The sequence below is a fragment of the Mustela nigripes genome, chromosome 12 (assembly GCF_022355385.1).
Source record: "Mustela nigripes isolate SB6536 chromosome 12, MUSNIG.SB6536, whole genome shotgun sequence".
NCBI lineage: Eukaryota > Metazoa > Chordata > Mammalia > Carnivora > Mustelidae > Mustela > Mustela nigripes.
In genome coordinates this window covers 65,593,805-65,611,089 of record NC_081568.1, presented here as the reverse complement: position 1 = coordinate 65,611,089, position 17,285 = coordinate 65,593,805, and the positions used below count along the sequence as shown (strand labels likewise).

General features: G+C 42.7%; 1 protein-coding gene across 1 annotated transcript in view; it reads right to left on the bottom strand.

Moving 5' to 3' along the window:
- MEGF10 (multiple EGF like domains 10) overlaps window positions 1–16,690 on the bottom strand; it is a 164,936-nt gene extending 148,246 nt beyond the window's left edge. Inside the window, exon 1 of the mRNA XM_059417484.1 lies at window positions 16,474–16,690. The gene's annotated coding sequence lies outside the window, so the exon portion shown is untranslated. The remainder of the gene's footprint in view (window positions 1–16,473) is intronic.
- Between the last annotated feature and the right edge of the window lie 595 nt (window positions 16,691–17,285).

Here is a 17,285-nt window from a genome sequence, read left to right as displayed (position 1 = left end):
TGGCAGGCGGGGGGAGGGGGGGAAGCAGACTCCCTGCTGAGCAGAGAGCCCGACACGGGGCTCGATCCCAGGACTCTGAGATCATGACCTGAGCTGAAGGCAGAGGCTTTAACCCACTGAGCCACCCAGGTGCCCCTGCATCACTTCTAATGCTTTTCCTCAGCACCAGATTAGAAAACACAAACATTTACCTCACATTGATACAATTTTAAAAGTGGGCAGCTACACTCATGGGTAGTACTGTAATTTCATGCTTGGGGGATTCCATCAACCTCCCAGAACTCAGCATAAAGCACATTGCATGAAAGAGTTAAACTGGATCAAGGGTTCCTGGGTGGCTCAGTCAGTTAAGCATCTGCCTTTAGGTCAGGTCATGATCTCAGACTTGTGAGGTCAAGCCCTACATCAGGCTTCCTGCTTAGCAGGGAGTCTGCTTCTCCCTCTCCCTCTGCCTCTGACTCTGTGTTCTCTCTCTCTCTCACAAATAAATAAATAAAATCTTAAAACACACACACACACACACACACACACACAACAACTTGAACTGAACCAATGGAATGAAATGTCCCAAAAGTTACTTTCTCCTTAAATCATTTTCTTCATCTGGACTTCTTTTCCCTAACCGTACGCTCCCCACTGGGGCCTTGGGGATCCTTCTGAGGTCTGACACACTGACCGCCCACAAGCATCTTCACTTTTCCTGAGCTTCTCAGCAGCCAGCAACGGCTGGGCAAAAAAAGAATGGGCGGGCCGGCCATTGTGCATGGCTTACTTTCTGTGGGCACAGCCTCCAGAGCCAGACAGAGGCGTGGTCTTCTCCCCACATACCAGGGAGCACACCGTGGAACAAATGGCCACAGTATACCCTGAAGAGGCTTTGCTCTGCTTGGGGTCTGAGTTGTGATAGGTCCACCTCCTAAGCAGAGATTGAGAAGCTGCTTTGGTTTTAAAGAACAGGTTCTCAGAAGTCAATGACAAAACTTGCCTGGTTTCCACAGCCCTTTCTTTACTCACTGACATTTTGCTCTGAAATCTGCCTGTCAGGCCATGGTTGCCCTCCTTCTCAGCAGTGGAGCCGGACACACTCACCATCAAAGGAAAGAGAGAGGACACGTCAGCCCCTAACACATAAAAACACTGTGGTCTCCCGTGTGTGCCAGTGAATGAAACTACATGCTGCTGGACTCTAATTTCATGGTTCCATTTTTACAAATAGTTACAACTGTGCCAAAAAATGAAAAATTCTCTTCCAAATTCTCTGGCTAGACAGGAGTTTCCTTAGGTCAAGCTATAAGAAATCCTTCTTGGATAGAGACTTAATATCTCTCTGTCTGCCACACCTGAACTCAGACAAATTGAGAAAGATTGGAGTTTGATCCTCTAGGGAGAAGGCGACCCATAAGCACATGTTTGAAATTCTAAAAGCAAATTTAGGGGATTGCTTTGAGAAGATCTCTGGACTTTGTAACAATGCAATATCCTCAGCCAAAGACAGTTATGCTGGCAGGTGACAACTGAACCCAGAGGGTTAGCTTATGGGATCATCACCACCATAAAAATTAAACTCTCCAGAAGTGATGGGCTACAGGGAGGCCCTCTGAATGGTCCCCAGAAGTTGTACAAACAAAACTACAAAGCATCATTTACATATTGCCTTGAAAGGAAGGCAAGGATTTTTTTGCCCCCAGCCCTAGCTTGGCTGAGCTTGACATCATAAACATTTTTGTTTTTGTATTGACCGGCGGCAGAAGTAAATTGCCTTTGTTCCAGGCAGGTCTTCACCAAAATAAAAGTAGACCATCTGGCCAGCTCTTCTGAGGCACCCTTTGTACCTGAATCCATGGCGGGGCTCAGATGCAATCATGGTCCTTCCTGGAGGAGGACCTCCACTCCTTGGTGTGAGGAACTGCCTCGTCTCTCCTAGCTGAGGCGAGGGGCTGCTTTGCTGGCACGACCTCCATTATTCACCCTCCCTCATAGCCTCTACCCTTCAGTCCTGCTGCATTATTAAAGAGTACCTAGGGGGTCAGTGGTTCAAAACCCAAAAATCTAGTGGAGAAACTGTGTGGGCTATTCCCGTGCCTCCTGTCCTCCTAACAACAGTGTGCACTCCTCATTGATTATTCCCCTGCTGATAAGCACCTCCACTAGGGGAAAGACTGGGTGTCTTGGGGAAGTTTGAATCAAGCAGTGATGCTCCCTTGCCATCTTGCTGGTATATGGCAGGTGACAAAGTCAAGATTATCCATTGGAATGAAGATTAGGACTGTGGGTCAGGTTCACTTTTTCATGTGAACATCCCTGTTCTGTAAAGTCCTGTTCATGTAGTTCTGAATAATTTTGAAATTAATCAGGCCCACAAGGATTTAAGTTCTTGGACTTTTTTTTTTTTTTAAGAGAATAAACAAAAAAGTCAGCATGTCCGGGTTCTGCTCAGACTGCCTTAACAAAACACCACAGACTGAGTGACTTACCAGAAATGTATTTCTCACAGTTGTGCAGGCTGGGAAGTCCAAGGAGAAGGTGCTGGCCACCTCAGTTTCCAGTGAGAGCTCCCCTCCTGACTCCTAGATGACCTCCTCCCTGTGTTCTTAGAGGATGGAAAGAATGAGCTCTGATGTCTCTTTCTCTTCCTCTTCAGCTCTACTGGTTAGGGCCCCACATTATAACCGCATTTAGCCTTTATCACCTCCTGACGGGCCTTAGGTCCAAATACAGTCATAGTGAAGGATAAAGCTTCCATATATGAATTTTGGGAGATCTAATTCAGTCCATAGCATTTTTAAACTCCTTGAGTTTAAAAACTAGAATTCATTTATTCTAGAAATAGAAGGGCCCTCAAGGTCTATGCCGTCTCTTCCCATAAGCTCCAAGGATTCCTTCTAGACATACTCCAAAATGTGCCTCCTGAAAGGTGGTTGGCTATTTCAGTCTGCTTCACAGAGAGAGGCACAGAGATCTGAGGTGGTCTGTGGTACTTGTGAAATTAAATTCAAACTCTGGTGAAGTCTCCAAAAGGAGACCTGAGGTGCTCAGGTCTGCAACACCAACCACATTCTGCATCACCAGACTCCTAATGCTGACCGGGGAGCACCACTCAGACCAACATGTTCCTAAAGGCTTCTTGATCTAGAATGTAGGAGAAGCATTATCTGGAATATTGTTCCCAAGCCAAGATCAAGATTATAGTTTGTCAGAGAGAGGAACTTTGTTGTTTTCCTGAAGTATGAATGTAGGGTTTGTATGCTAAGTAATTTGACAAAGTCAACCTTCATGATAGTACGGCATCTTAAAGACCTTAGACCTGAGATGTCCCATAGCAGGTCTCTGCAAGACTCTCTCTGGAATTAAAAAGAGACGGGACCTCAACAAGTCCTTGATTTGAAACTAATCAGATACAAATAAACAAATGAAACTTACTGAGCATCTACTATATGCCAGATAGAGTCCTTTACATTCATTATGTCAGTTGACCCTCATAATGGGTCTATGAGAAAGCTAGCATTATTACCCCCACTTAACTAATAAAGAGACTGAAGTCTGGAGTAAGTGGTTTGGGGTCATACATCTACTAGACATTGAGACAAAACAGTATTTAAATCCAGGAAGTCTGGTTGTAGAACCCACATTCAAAACCACTCCATGACCTGGGCATTAACTTTCCAAGTACGTTCATCCACAGGACATAGCAGTCAGGGCTTGAAATGTATACTAGAGTGCAAATCCAAGAGGGCAGGGACCTTGTTTATCTTGGGTATCATCCCATTCTGACCAAGGGAAATCACATGGATGGAAACAGGTGCTCAATAATACTTACTAAATAAAAAAAGAACAGATTATGTGAGATTTCATGAAATTACTGTACTATTCTCTCCAATTGTCTTCTAATTTTTATATGATTTTCTACTCCTATCATCACTGGTAATCTTTTGTTATCCACTGCCAGGTGAATTTAAGCAGATTTCAAAGATTTTCAAACTTGGCTCCAACATACACCTCTGACCTCATGCGTTGATACTCCAATATAAAACACTCCCCTCCGGGTACCTCTGCCAGCCCTCACCCCTGCCCCTCCCGCTCTCACCCTGGCCATGTACATTTCTACCAACTGGTGTACTTTCTCAATCTTTGCCAATTATATGAAGCTCACTCATCACCTTCTCTCAGGTGAAGGTGTAAAGCCTTTTCTCATCACCCAAGTCACAGTACTCTCTCCCTCTCCTAAGAAGAATTCACCTGGAACATATCACCTGCTTCTTCATCCTTCCCTGTCTTCACAGATGGAGGGTAGGGGCCATGCCTGCCTATCAGAATTAGAGCCCTGCCCCAAGGAAGACTTCTGAAATGCAGACACGGTTGTGTTTAATCTGGGTGTCAGTTTATGTGTGGGTGTTCATTTGGTGAAAATGTGTTGAGCTGTTCAATTCTGTTTGCATTCTTTTTTGTATGGATTTTATACTTAAAAGGCTCAAAAAATTTTTATAGCCTATATTCTAAATTCTAAAGTTTACTATAGAATTAAAGCTGTAGCAGTGATAGAGAACAGTATACTTTGGGAACCCCAACTGTGTATTATTTAGATCTTGGTATTCTCTGTAACACACAAAAGGCTTAACTCAGACACATCAAGAGCAGAGACTGACTGACTGATGCAGATACATCTCATTTAAATGCAAAACACCTACTGATGAGTGTATTTTTTTTTTAATAAAGGTCAAAAAGATTTCATTGAGTTAAAATACACATGACAGGGCGCCTGGGTGGCTCAGTGGTTAAGCCGCTGCCTTCGGCTCAGGTCATGATCTCAGGGTCCTGGGATCGAGTCCCGCATCGGGCTCTCTGCTCGGCAGGGAGCCTGCTTCCTCCTCTCTCTCTCTGCCTGCCTCTCTACCTACTTGTGATTTCTCTCTGTCAAATAAATAAATAAAATCTTTAAAAAAAAAAAAATAAAATACACATGACATAGAACTCACCATTTTAAACACACTGTGCAAACATTACCATTACCTAATTTCAGAACATTTTCATCACCCCAGAAGAAAACCGCATACCCATGATACAATCACTCCCCATTTCCTCCTCCCTAGGCCCGGGGCAACCACTAACCTACTTTCTGTCTCTAGGGATTTGCCAATTCTGGACATTTCATATAAATAGGAGTATACAGTATGTGGTCATTTGTGTCTGGTGTCTTTAGCTTAGCATCACGTTTTCCAGGTTCATCCATGTCCTTGATAGCATGTATCAGATTTCACTCCTCTTAAAGGAATGAGTAATATTTCACTGTATACATACATGACATTTTTTTCATCCAGTCTCCAGTCAATAGTCAGTGGAAATGTGGGTTGTTTTTACCTTGTAGTTATTGTGATTAATGATGATACAAACATTTGTGCACATGTTTTTGTTGGAATGTCTTTTTTTAAAGATTTATTTATTTATTTTAGAGAGTGAGCGTGCACAGTGGGGAGAAGCAAAGGGAGAGGGAGAGAGAGTCTGAAGAAGACTCCCTCACAACCCTGAGATCATGACCTGAGCTGAAACCAAGAGGCTCAGTCAATTCTGCCATCCAGGTGCCCCTGGAAAACTTTCATTCGCTGATCCCCTACTATAAGATAATACTATCTCCATGAAAAAACACTGATGCCTGTGGATAAATTTAACTGTTGCATTCCAGAATATTTTAAATTTCTTATAGCTTATATTTTGGGTCAGAAACTATTTTCTAATTAATGGGATCTTACTTAAGCCCTTGGATGATTCTTTCATAAAAGGTATATGCAAACCTTATTCCTATTAATTATTCTTCCCTCTTTTAAGATTATTTGGTGTTAAATAGTGATAACTGATATTGACAGAGAGCTTACTATGTGCCTCCCACTATGCTAAACATAGCTGTCTTCAAAGTACATACTGTTTGCCCTTCCCAGATGATGGAAGGAAGCTTGGAGAGCATAAGTAGCCTGCCCAGGGTCATGAAGGTCCAAAAGGTGGACATGGGAGCCTGAGCCAGGTTATCACATGTCATATGGTAAATGAGAACAGCCAGGACTAGATTCAGACCATCAAAATCTTGTCTCTTAACTCATGACTTTAATCACACGTTTGTGTAAGTCCTTGTGTTAACTTGAAGTTAACCTTCAAGACCAATACCTAAAGGAAGTGTACAGAATGGATATGTACACATCTCACAGATGTACTAGAACCATTTTAAAGCCAAGAACTCCAAGTTCTCCTTAAAAACAAAACAAACCCCAAAACTCCTGTTTTCTCTGTTTGAGTATACTAGCTCCATATTGTAACAGCAAGCTAGAATGTTCCACAGGCATGATGACCCACACTGGTGATGGTTGATGTCCTCTAGATGGAACAAGGACCACAGACTGTTCTTGTGCCAGAAGTGTCCCCTTGCTTATGGCGATGCTACTTTAACAGTATTGCTCCTGAAGCTCACTGTGGTGCTCAGGAGGTGACGGCCGGAATAAGCAAAGAGAGAGGAGCCCAAGGCCCCATACCTCCTACTGCTAAGTCTCAGTTAGCAAAATGAGAGGAAAAAAATAAAAGTATTTCAATATTAGACTTCAGGGAAGATGTTACCTAGAGACTCAGAAAAAAATAAATAATGTATAGAGTCTTCTTTGATTTTTCCTGACAGATTACAAGGAAGGAGGTGAGTAATGGGAGTGAGATTTTGTAGTTGGCCAAGTTGGAGGGATGCTTGTGTTTTAGATTCTCAAGAGCGGGTCTCCTCTGACACTGTTGATTTCTTAGGCACCAGATTTGCTGCCTAGAAAGGTAAAAAAACCAACTATGCTGTGGCTGGTCCATTGCTTTCTGACACTGGGCTCTACCAACAATGGAAGGAAGGGAAAATTCATGGATGTTTAAAGCTCCAGGCCTTCCCAGCTCCACCAAGATCCAAACTATACAACAGTTGGGGTTCCCAAAGTCTACTCTTCTCTATCACTGCTACAGCTCTAATTCTATAGTAAACTTTAGAATTTAGAATATAGGCTTTAAAATTTTTTTGAGCTTTTTAAGTATAAAATCCATACAAAAAAAAAAAAAAAGAAGAACACAAACAGAACTGAACAGCTCAACATATGTCCACTAAATGAATACCCACATGTAACTGACACCCAGATTAAACACAACTATGTCTGCATTTCAGAAGTCTTCCTTGGGGCAGGGCTCTAATTCTGATAGAAAATGAAGCCCCATGCTAACACCTCATGCCTAAAAAAGCATTCAGTGCAACCTGGGACATAACCACAATAAAAGACGACCATATCACCTCCCTGTTTTTTCAAAAGCTGCGTCCACGCAGACGTTCAAGCAGAGCGCTGTACTCATCCCTCAGAGCACTGAGGAATGAGCCTTTCCAAATCACAGGAATGGAGCCAAATGAACAGCCTAATGACAATGAAGTGAAAATTAATTAACTCATCAGCAGAATGTTTAACACAATCCTTTTGCCACCTGCAAAGAACAGTCTTGTCTTCCCCTTCAACACTTCAAAGGCACCTACCTCACTGGTAAAAGCAAATATCCACTCAGTAAAGTATAAACAAACTGCAAGAGAGGGAGAGGGGAAGTCTAATGAAGAAAATAAAGCCACTTGCCTCTCTGCAATCCACTTGCTTCTCCTTCTTTAATGGATTTACAATGATAGTCTACCATCAAGGTGCAATGATAGACTTAATTACAAGGAGCTCTAAGTGACCTCGAGAAAATCATATATGGCCCTCTCCTGGGTACAAACCTCCTTCAGCCTAATCCTCCCAGTAAGGAAACCTCTTATCTCAGAGACAAAAGGATCCCTACTGGCCAATGAGCACCAACTCCCTGAAAATTCTTTGTAAATGGGCTCTTCACAGCCCACTATATCCAAAAAAGGCTTTCCCCATTTTTGCCCCACTCAAGGCTATATCCCCTGCCTAACTGGAAAAAAAAAAAGAGAGAGAGAGAGAGAGAGAGAGAGAACAAGGAAGAAAAAATAGCCACGTACAAATATCCACAGGAACCAGGGACTAAGTTCCCTTTTGAAGGAAACTCAGAGTCAAAGCCTGAATGAATAACACACTTTTTCATAAAGGGAGTAATCAGACTAAATGAACAATCCTGTGTGAAAAAGGCTGTGACCTTTGCTGAGGCTATGACCTTGAATTTGAATCCTGGGACACAAAGAATGTAGCCAATTGTTGAGCTCTGGATTAGATCTTTACAGGAAGTTTGCAAGCCTCTTCCTCCAGGGCTAGAATCCAGTTTGGAAGTTGGGGGTGGGGGGTGGTATTGAAATGATTTCTAGGGAATCCCCCAACATCATAACTGTCTAAATAGATCCATAATTTTCTAATGGAATTAACTGTATTTTAATCTAAAACAAAAACAAAACAAAACTTCTCTGCTTCAAATCTTAATCTGAATCTAGATTTGGAAGGATTAGGAACACATCACGATATACACAGTAACCATACCCTGGAACAAAGAATCATTCTATGAGGTCATAGGCCTTATACTTTCAGACCAAACACCTGTCTTTGATGAACCTGGGGAGAACAGGCAGTGAAAATGTGCCTTCCCATGAACAGAGAGGTCTTTTTTATTTTTTCAAATCAATAATAAAACCCTGCAGTAAGCCAGTGGAACGTACTCGGAAACAATACCTCATTGGCCAAAGATCAACTGGGAGTTCTAACAGACTTGTTCCCCTAACACCACGTCTCACGCTCCCAAGCCAGATTAATGGTGCTTCCACAGAATTACTTTATTCCTTCCCAAATCCTACCTCGGACACATTGCTGCAAGTAGTTTAACTGTGAAAGGCCTTGACCTCCTTTCTTTGTCTCTCCAATTCAAGTGTGTCTGTTTCCTTGGGGCTACCAAGCTCAGTTGGATGGCTGGCCAGAGCTGAATGTAGCATCAGCCAACCACAGAACAATGGGCCCCTTTCTCTGGCTGTCACATGAACGGCATTGTCCCAGCAGAGAAGGAGAGGCACGGGTTCTCACAGACCAGCTATTCTCCCTGACCCCCTCTGACCAAGTCACTAAAATATTTTACAAGAAGAAAGAAAAAGGAAAAAGACTTGGGCCCACTGAACGGAGGAACAGAGCCCTAAAAGAGATTTCAGAGCGTCCATGGACCACCTGCATCAGAATATCTTGTCGAAAATACACCTCCCGGGTCCCCGCAACACATCTACCAAGTCCAAATCCTGATAGGCGAGCCAGTATTTGCTGGTGAGTCTCAGGCCTCTGTTTGAAAACAGGCTGCACAGAGGCCTTGCTAACCTCACTCATGGCTGAGTGTGCATGTCTCTCTGCTCAAGAAAGGCAGAGAAGATGGGAGATAGCTGATAGCATGTGTACCAGATTTTAGGGTGGGGGGAACATGAGGAGAAGATGGGTGAGAAGGATCAGAATGATCACAGCACGGAAGAACGTGGAAAATGAGACTGGAAATTAAAAAAAAAAAAAAATCGCTGGCCAAAGGGAATAAGAATTTGAGGGGAGGACCAGCAACAAGAACAAAGAGGGAGGGGCAGCAAAAGTTGCAGGAAGACTCAGAAGTAATCTAGCAGAGGCTGGAGCCTTTAGGAAAAAGATGGACAGGAAGAAAGCTCCCTGGATGGTACGGACAGACATAGGGATTTTGTATTTTTCATTTTAAATAATTTAATTGCTAAATAGTAACCAATGACGGTATATGAAATGGTTATAGGTAACATATAATAGTTATAACAATAATTAATCATTTAAATGGTTTAATGGCTTTAAGTTTTAAGATGTGAACCTCCTTCACAGTCCCAAGCCTTAAAGGTCAGCCACTCAGAGCTACACGTTCGATGATATTTTACAAAGTGAGAGAGAGAAGTGATATCTGGATTTCTGTGGACAACTTCATGTGAAAAGAGATAGTACAGGAGTGGGGCAAGATAATCACGAAACCGGAGATCTTACGGGAAAGTATGAATTCAGATCCCGGTGATGCTAGAAAAACCACATCCCTGACCCCACCCTCCACCCCCAAGAAGCCCCAGAGTTGTTAAGTGAATTAGCCATTTCCTCATTTTGTACCTCCTCATGGAACAGGGCTCCATTTTTAAATGAATCCCAGAGATGCCCTAAAGCACATCTGCTGTACATAATGAAATTGTGGCATCATAACCTGAGGGGCTCCTCTTGTGTACCTTGTGCTGTGGGAGCAGGCAGAATCTTGTCCTAGAGCTCCTGTGTGGTTACCACGAAATGATTCTCAAATGTTACCTCACCACTCCTATGGAATGGTTTCGCCACTATTGCTTGAAAATGTCTTGCGAATGTCTGCAGCCACATGTTTGCTGAGCTCATTTCCTTGTCTAAAATGCGCCATAACCCAAACCCTCTCTCTTTGAGGCCCCACCATGCCAGGAAACCTTTGTTGAGCACGCCGAGCCCTCACTCTCTCCCAAATGAACTTTCAAAGAAGCTCTCAGAACCGCCCACTGGCCCTTACTACATCCAGCCTTACCCAGTCAGTTGTATTATTTTTATCTTTGTTTATTTTTAAGGCAAGAATCTTGGTAATTCCATATAATAATCATCCCTATGCCCTATACACCTAATAAATAACGGATGGGCAAAAATAAAACTCACCCATTTCTTTTTTTAAAGGATACAAAAGTCACATCTTATCATTAATTCCTTGTCCAAAAACATAAAGTACCCTTCTGAAGCTACCAGTGGAAATAGATAGTTTAAATTCCTCATTTTCATTGCAGAATTGGACCCCCTGGGCCCAAAACAAAGAGTATATACTTCTGTTTTGCTCCTAAAGGAAAAAGGTAAATTTGTGTTTTGGTTTTCAATTTGCTATCAAAAATATTTTTTTTTAAGATTTTATTTATTTATTTGACAGATAGAGACCACAAGTAGGCAGAGAGGCAGGCAGAGAGAGAGAGGAGGAAGCAGACTCCCCACTGAATAGAGAGCCTGATGCTTGGCTTGATTCCAGACCCCTGAGATCATGACCCAAGCTGAAGGCAGAGGTCCAACCCACTGAGCTGCTCAGGTGCCCCCCGCAAAATTTTTTTGTTAAAGAAGACAAGCAAGTCTTCACCAGAAGGTATTTAAAGATACATCGTGGGATGATCACTTGTGGTGAGGTGCGAGACAAACCAGATCTGTGCCACTCATCCAGACCAGCCAGGATGTTCACGAAGAGGCACTCAGTCAGCCTCTAGGATGGGGCCTCCTTGCTCTCAAAGATAATGATTTCAACAGATGCTAATATCCTGCACATGCACCTATCAAGATGAGGTTTCCTATACTGAAATACTGTTTTCTTTGTTTTCGAAGTGAGGGGAAGAGTACGATTTATTACCCTCTAAGTAGGAAATTGAGGTGGTTAAAATGCTTTACATAGTTTCTTTATCTAAGAGCATAAGTCACGAGACAAAACAAGAGAGGAAATCACTAGACATGAAGCTTCATTACAGCAGGATACATGATCATATTCACACTTTCCAGACTAGCTAATGGCAGAGTACACATTATCAAACGACATCCTTATGATGACCCAGAATTTTGCAAATAAAGTTGTATAAAGTGAAACAACACCGGTTTCTACTTATTTTCTCCCCCATCATATGAGAAATCTTCTGATCAAGTGCTATAAATTAATCTTCTGCAATAACCGTTTTTAAAAGAGTTAGAAAGGCCACCATGAAAAATCATCTTAAATTGTGAAGAAAGGAGAGACTAGAGATAAATACAAAACCTTGGGAAATTCAGATCGAATGAATGATTCAGACCAAATGTACTTACAGAAGTACACTCAGCTGCAAGCTTAAATTCAGGTAGAAAAAGTTCACTTTGGAAACAGAATGGAAAAAGAAGACATATCAACAACAGCTAATGAATTTTAGTTCATTCTTAAAATTAAGCTAATTTTGAATACAGAATACTAGTTATACTTCCTTGAGAAATAAAGAGCATGGGCAGTTCTTACTATTGCTTTATCTGAAGTCCAAACAATCTGGATGTTGATACTCCGTGTGCTGATGCTGCTAACTCCCTGCCTTATGTCACTGGAACTTTCATAAATCAGTCTATGAATGAATACTTTCCATGGTTTATTTTATGGTGAAGCTGTCTATGAGCTAAAAGTTTAACTTTTGCAACACGACCATCATTGTCATTACCCCGTGATGTTTATTCACTCGTTGAAATTATTTCTATTATCACAAAAATGAGTGGGAAATGAAACAACTAAAAGCCTCAAGTTACAAAGGGAAGTTCTGGGTTTCATAAAACTTAATGTGAGACAAAAACGCAGGTTATTAGGCATGCCAAAAATGGCAAATATTTCATCTGAATCAAGACATTAATTGAATTTAAACAGATCAACTGTTGTTCAAATGAGAAGGAAATCACCAAAATTACAAAGAGTTCAAAGAAAGAAAAATTAAAGAAAGGCGTGAACACTGAATTCAGAGTATAAATGACTAGTTAGAATGAGATATTTGGTAATATATGTAGCTCATAGGGCCAGCATCCCTTATAAAATGTAGGGTTTTGCACCATCAATATCTGGACCGTTTTTGAGAGTGCACCCTAGGGACGCCTGGGTGGCTCAGTGGGTTAAAGCCTCTGCCTTTGGCTCAGGTCATGATCCCAGAGTCCTGGGATCGAGCCCCACATCCGAGCGAGCCCCGCATCAGGCTCTCTGCTCAGCAGGGAGCCTGCTTCCCTTCCTCTCTCTCTGCCTGCCTCTCTGCCTACCTGTGATCTCTGTCTGTTAAATAAATAAATAAAATCTTAAAAAAAAAAAAAAAGAGTGCACCCTATACTAAAGTAGGAAAAACAGTACTAAGCCAGTCACCACGTTTATGATCAAATATAAAAACAAAGACAAAAGAATGTATAAATTGACAAGCACAGGGCAAAAGTTCTTTATTTTATTGGCATTGGCACTTCCATCCTGGTGCCCCAACACTGTTATACACAGCCAGAGCCATCCCAAAGGTATAATAAAATCAGCTCTTGGATTATAGTGCTGCCATAGTGTTGAACATGTAACATTAATTCAGTGGCACATAGTGTTTCATAAGTCTTAGGATAATCTATCTTGCCCATTTAGCTCTCTTACTAACTTTGCACACTATGTCTAGCCAAATTGTAAATTCTTGACTGGCTTCTCCACAGCCCTGAATTCACATATCCGGACCATCCCAAATACTTCGTGTGCTAGGGAAAGTCAACTAGTGTTCATTCATTCCATCTTCCCTGCCATTCTTTAGGCATTATCATATAACTATGATGTGCCAGCCATGCAGATGAAGGCTTAAAATAAGGAATGGTAAATTCACCAATCAGTTGCCCAAACATTCAGATCATAAATACAGATGACATAATATAATAGATGTCAAATGAAAGCCATCTGCAAAGTAGAGTAGCAATCACAAGAGATAACAGAGAGAATTGCAAAATGCTTCACAGGGTGGGTCTTCTTTGAACATGTCTTGGAGGATAAATCGGTAGGAAGTTGATTGGACTGAAAAGAGGAGCAAAGACATCTCTGGCAGAGAAAATAGCACACACATAAGAAGTAAAGGCAGGCAATGCATGCTTTTAGGAAAAGGAACCAGATCAAGATTACCTGGAGGCCAGAGGAAGAAGAAAGTAGAAGAAACAACCCAGAGAAGATGTGCTATGGTCTTGTGCATCATAATAAAGAGGTTAGGCTTTCTTTACAGTGTTAGGCCAATTGTTATCTCCACCAGATTCATTTAGGGATCTGCTTCAGTGCAGATATCTGGCCCTTGCATCTCGGGTGGACCCTTGGAATCTGCATTTTCAGTAAGTACCCGGTGACACTGTTGGTCACCATCTGGAGAGCTGCCAAAGATGTTTAAACAAGGCGAAGACACGATGAGACTTGTATCTTAGAAAGATGCTATTAGACCAAGCAGACAATCACAAGGAAGGTAGATTCAGTGCTACTACAAGAGCCTGTGACTTGGGTTTGCAATAGGGAACTTGCAATACCGCACAATTTCCCATATCCCCCAAGACTTACTGGATCTGAATCAAAGTGGAAGGGGCCAGGATTTATACTAAATTGAACTGTATGAAATCGCCATTTTCTGTAGGTCAAAAACGGTCGAATTTTGGCAATTTCTCACAGTTTAATGAAAGCTAAAAATTACTAATGAAATACAAGCAGAACTAAATACTTCTCTTTCTTTTTATTATCTGTGCCATTACCCATTTGATTAATACGCAATGATGGAAGTGACAGAATTTATATACCTAAGACAAATGTTAAAAGAAAAAAAGGTTAAAAAGCAATAACTGATGAAATAAGGCAGTTAATCTAAGGATTGTTAGAGATAGAAGGAACGCTGGAGATTATCCAGCTCTTTCCACCTCCCTCCCCGCAAATTTACATATGATGAAGCTGATGGGAGAAGTAACTGGGCTGTAGGTTATACTGAATATTTTGTTCAATTCCTCAGTGGTATGTTCTCCTCATTTTAACAGATCTTGAAATCATTATAGCTAAAAAGTATTTGGGATTTAATTCATGAAGAGCTAGTGTCACGTGATGCCCTCAAATGCTTGGGGTGGGGGGAAGGGGAGACAAAAGGCAAATACTTCTGCATTTTAAAAATGAAGCCAACGAACTTAAATAACATGGAACCTAGATCAGTGCTTGAAATGCCCTAGATGCTTAATAAATATTTATTGAACAAATTAATGATGGACTTCTAAGAAACAGGTTAAATGAGGTATATTAATGCACGGCCTTTCTAAGGCAGTATGCAGGGTGTAAAGTGAGTGTAGATTTCCCACCTGCCAGCCTTTCTCAAGCACCTGTTGGCACCCAACCATCACCCCTTCTGTAAAGCCCCAGTCCTGACGCATGTACCTTTCTTTCTTCTGAAAGGGTCCTAGCAGAAAGCAATACAAAGATCGTGTGTGTGATAAATCTGGCAACACATCTTGTCCTGGCGGGACTGAAGCCCACATGAGCACAGCCTTCAAAGCTCAGCTCAACACAGATAACAACTAACACTTAGCTACATTACAGTGATGCAGTGGTTGATAATATTAGCTATTTCCTCATCAGAGTAATAGCTAACTACCTGCCAGGCTTTTAGCACTCTATGGGCATAGACTCATTGAATCTTCTTCACAATTCTAACAATAAGAAGGATTATTATTATCATTCAGATTCTACAGATGCAGAGAGAGAGATCAAGTAACTTGCCCCAAATCACACAACTGGAAAGTGGCAGGGTTGAAGCTGACCTCAGGTTGCCTGCTCCCAAAGCTCACCCTCTACAAAACTCTTTGATCTTAGAGCTAAAAAACAAAACAAAACAAAAACAAAAACAAAAACAAAAAAACAACAAAAAAAAACCTCTGCAATGGAACCCTTTGGAGCAGTAGTGTCAGGAAGATGGCACTTCTGTATAAAAAAGATCAGATGCTAATCTTTTCATCCATAAGGAATGAAGAATCATCTTTAGTTGAGAAGACCATATACAAAGTGAGACCCAGGATATAAGGGAGAAAGGCAAGAAGAGTCAGCAAGGAATGTGATTCTCCTCTGCCTAGGAACAGTACAGATTTCACTGCCTAAGAAAGTTTGGCTAATAAAATCCCAAACTTTAAATTTCCCCTAAGAATTTGGGTCCTCCTATGATGATATTATCTAAAGAAACATCAAATAAGTGAGGACACTTCGTGCACTGGGGGTACCATCCTTAATTCCAGAAAGAACTAGAGAGACAAAAGGTTTCTCTCAAGCCAGGGCTAAAAGTCCTAGATCGAAGTTATTTAAAGGACTAACACAAGACAGATCTTTCTATGGCTTGAAGAATGTCCCCTCCCAACATTCCCTGAGGAGCCTAGCATTGCAACCAGGAAAGACCCTTCTCGTCTAAATCACCAGGCTTGCTCCCCATACCCCTAAAGAACCCTGAGAACACAGGAAGGGGGAGCATCCCAAGTCTGTGCACAATGTGAATATCAAGTACTGGGAAAAGAAAAGTTTGGAAAAGAAGTTAAGATCCCAGAGAGGTAAAGCTGGTCTGGAAGAAAGGGTCCTGCTGAAACTGCTTTTCATTCTCAGTCTGATTCCACTCTCCTCACCTCCCTACAACCAGCTTTGACACCGTCAATACAGAACAAACACAGAGGAGGCAATGCAAAATAAAATGCGTAACAGAGGTGTCTCTCCAGGAAAAATACTCCTGGAAGTTCCTATACGGCTCCAAAGAACAAGACCAAATATAAACAGTAACAATAAACCATTGAGACAACGTAAACAACCCAGTCTGAGCCCATCCCGCCCCACCTCACGCTGCCCCCGAGTCTCCTGACGAAGGAAAAAAAAAAAAAAAATGCCCCCAACCCATAACAAACCGGGCAGCGTCCGGCCAAGGTCCCCTGGCTGCCAGAACTGAGTTTGCTCAACTCTTACCCAGGTCCTGGGATCCTGAGATTTGTAGCACAGCACTTTCTGCTCGGTTTTCAACCCCACGCCAGCCAGCCAAGAAGCAAAATTTGTTCCAACAGCGCAGTTAGCCTCCAAGTAGCGTCCCAGAAGAGAGCGATACCTGGTGGTCTCCGTTCCGGTTTCAATGTGCACACGCGGGAAAGAAGGCCAGTCTCGGAGCGTTTCCAGACCCCTAGTTTTGCGCACGGGAAAAGTACTCGCTGCAAACTTAAACTACGTTTTCCTGGTCTGGCCCGAGATGCTGGAGGAGGAGCGGAGTAACCCGAGCTGGGGCTGGGATGCGAGCAGTTGCCGCTGCCGCAGCTGCTGCCGCCGGGGCAGTGACCGAAGGGGGGTGTAGCTTGGCGCCGCGCACTCCCTAGTGCCACCGACAGGATCCTACCCGCCCAACTCCCAAGTCCCGATCCCGATCGCAGGTTGTCCCTGCCCCGAGCGGCTTCCACAGCCCAGAAGTGATCCCAGCAAATAGTCCTGTCACGAACTTGGCAAACCGTGGGGTCACCGCGAGAAATGAACCAAGGAGTGGTGGAGAGAGTGCCCCCGCCCGCCTGTAGTGAGCACCCCGCGCCAAAGTCCGTGGGAGGTGTTCTAGACCCTCTCTGAGGACTTGGGGTACTGGGGACAGCGCCGGAGTGGCCAGCTGGATGGACGGCACGTCCCCAGTGGTGCCAGGGAAGGAGAGCGAATGTAGGACGGAGAAGGGGTGGATGACCTAGTGGTGACAGAGTGTGCGACGCGGCAACACAGTGGTTGGGAAGGTGGAGCGAGGAACTCGC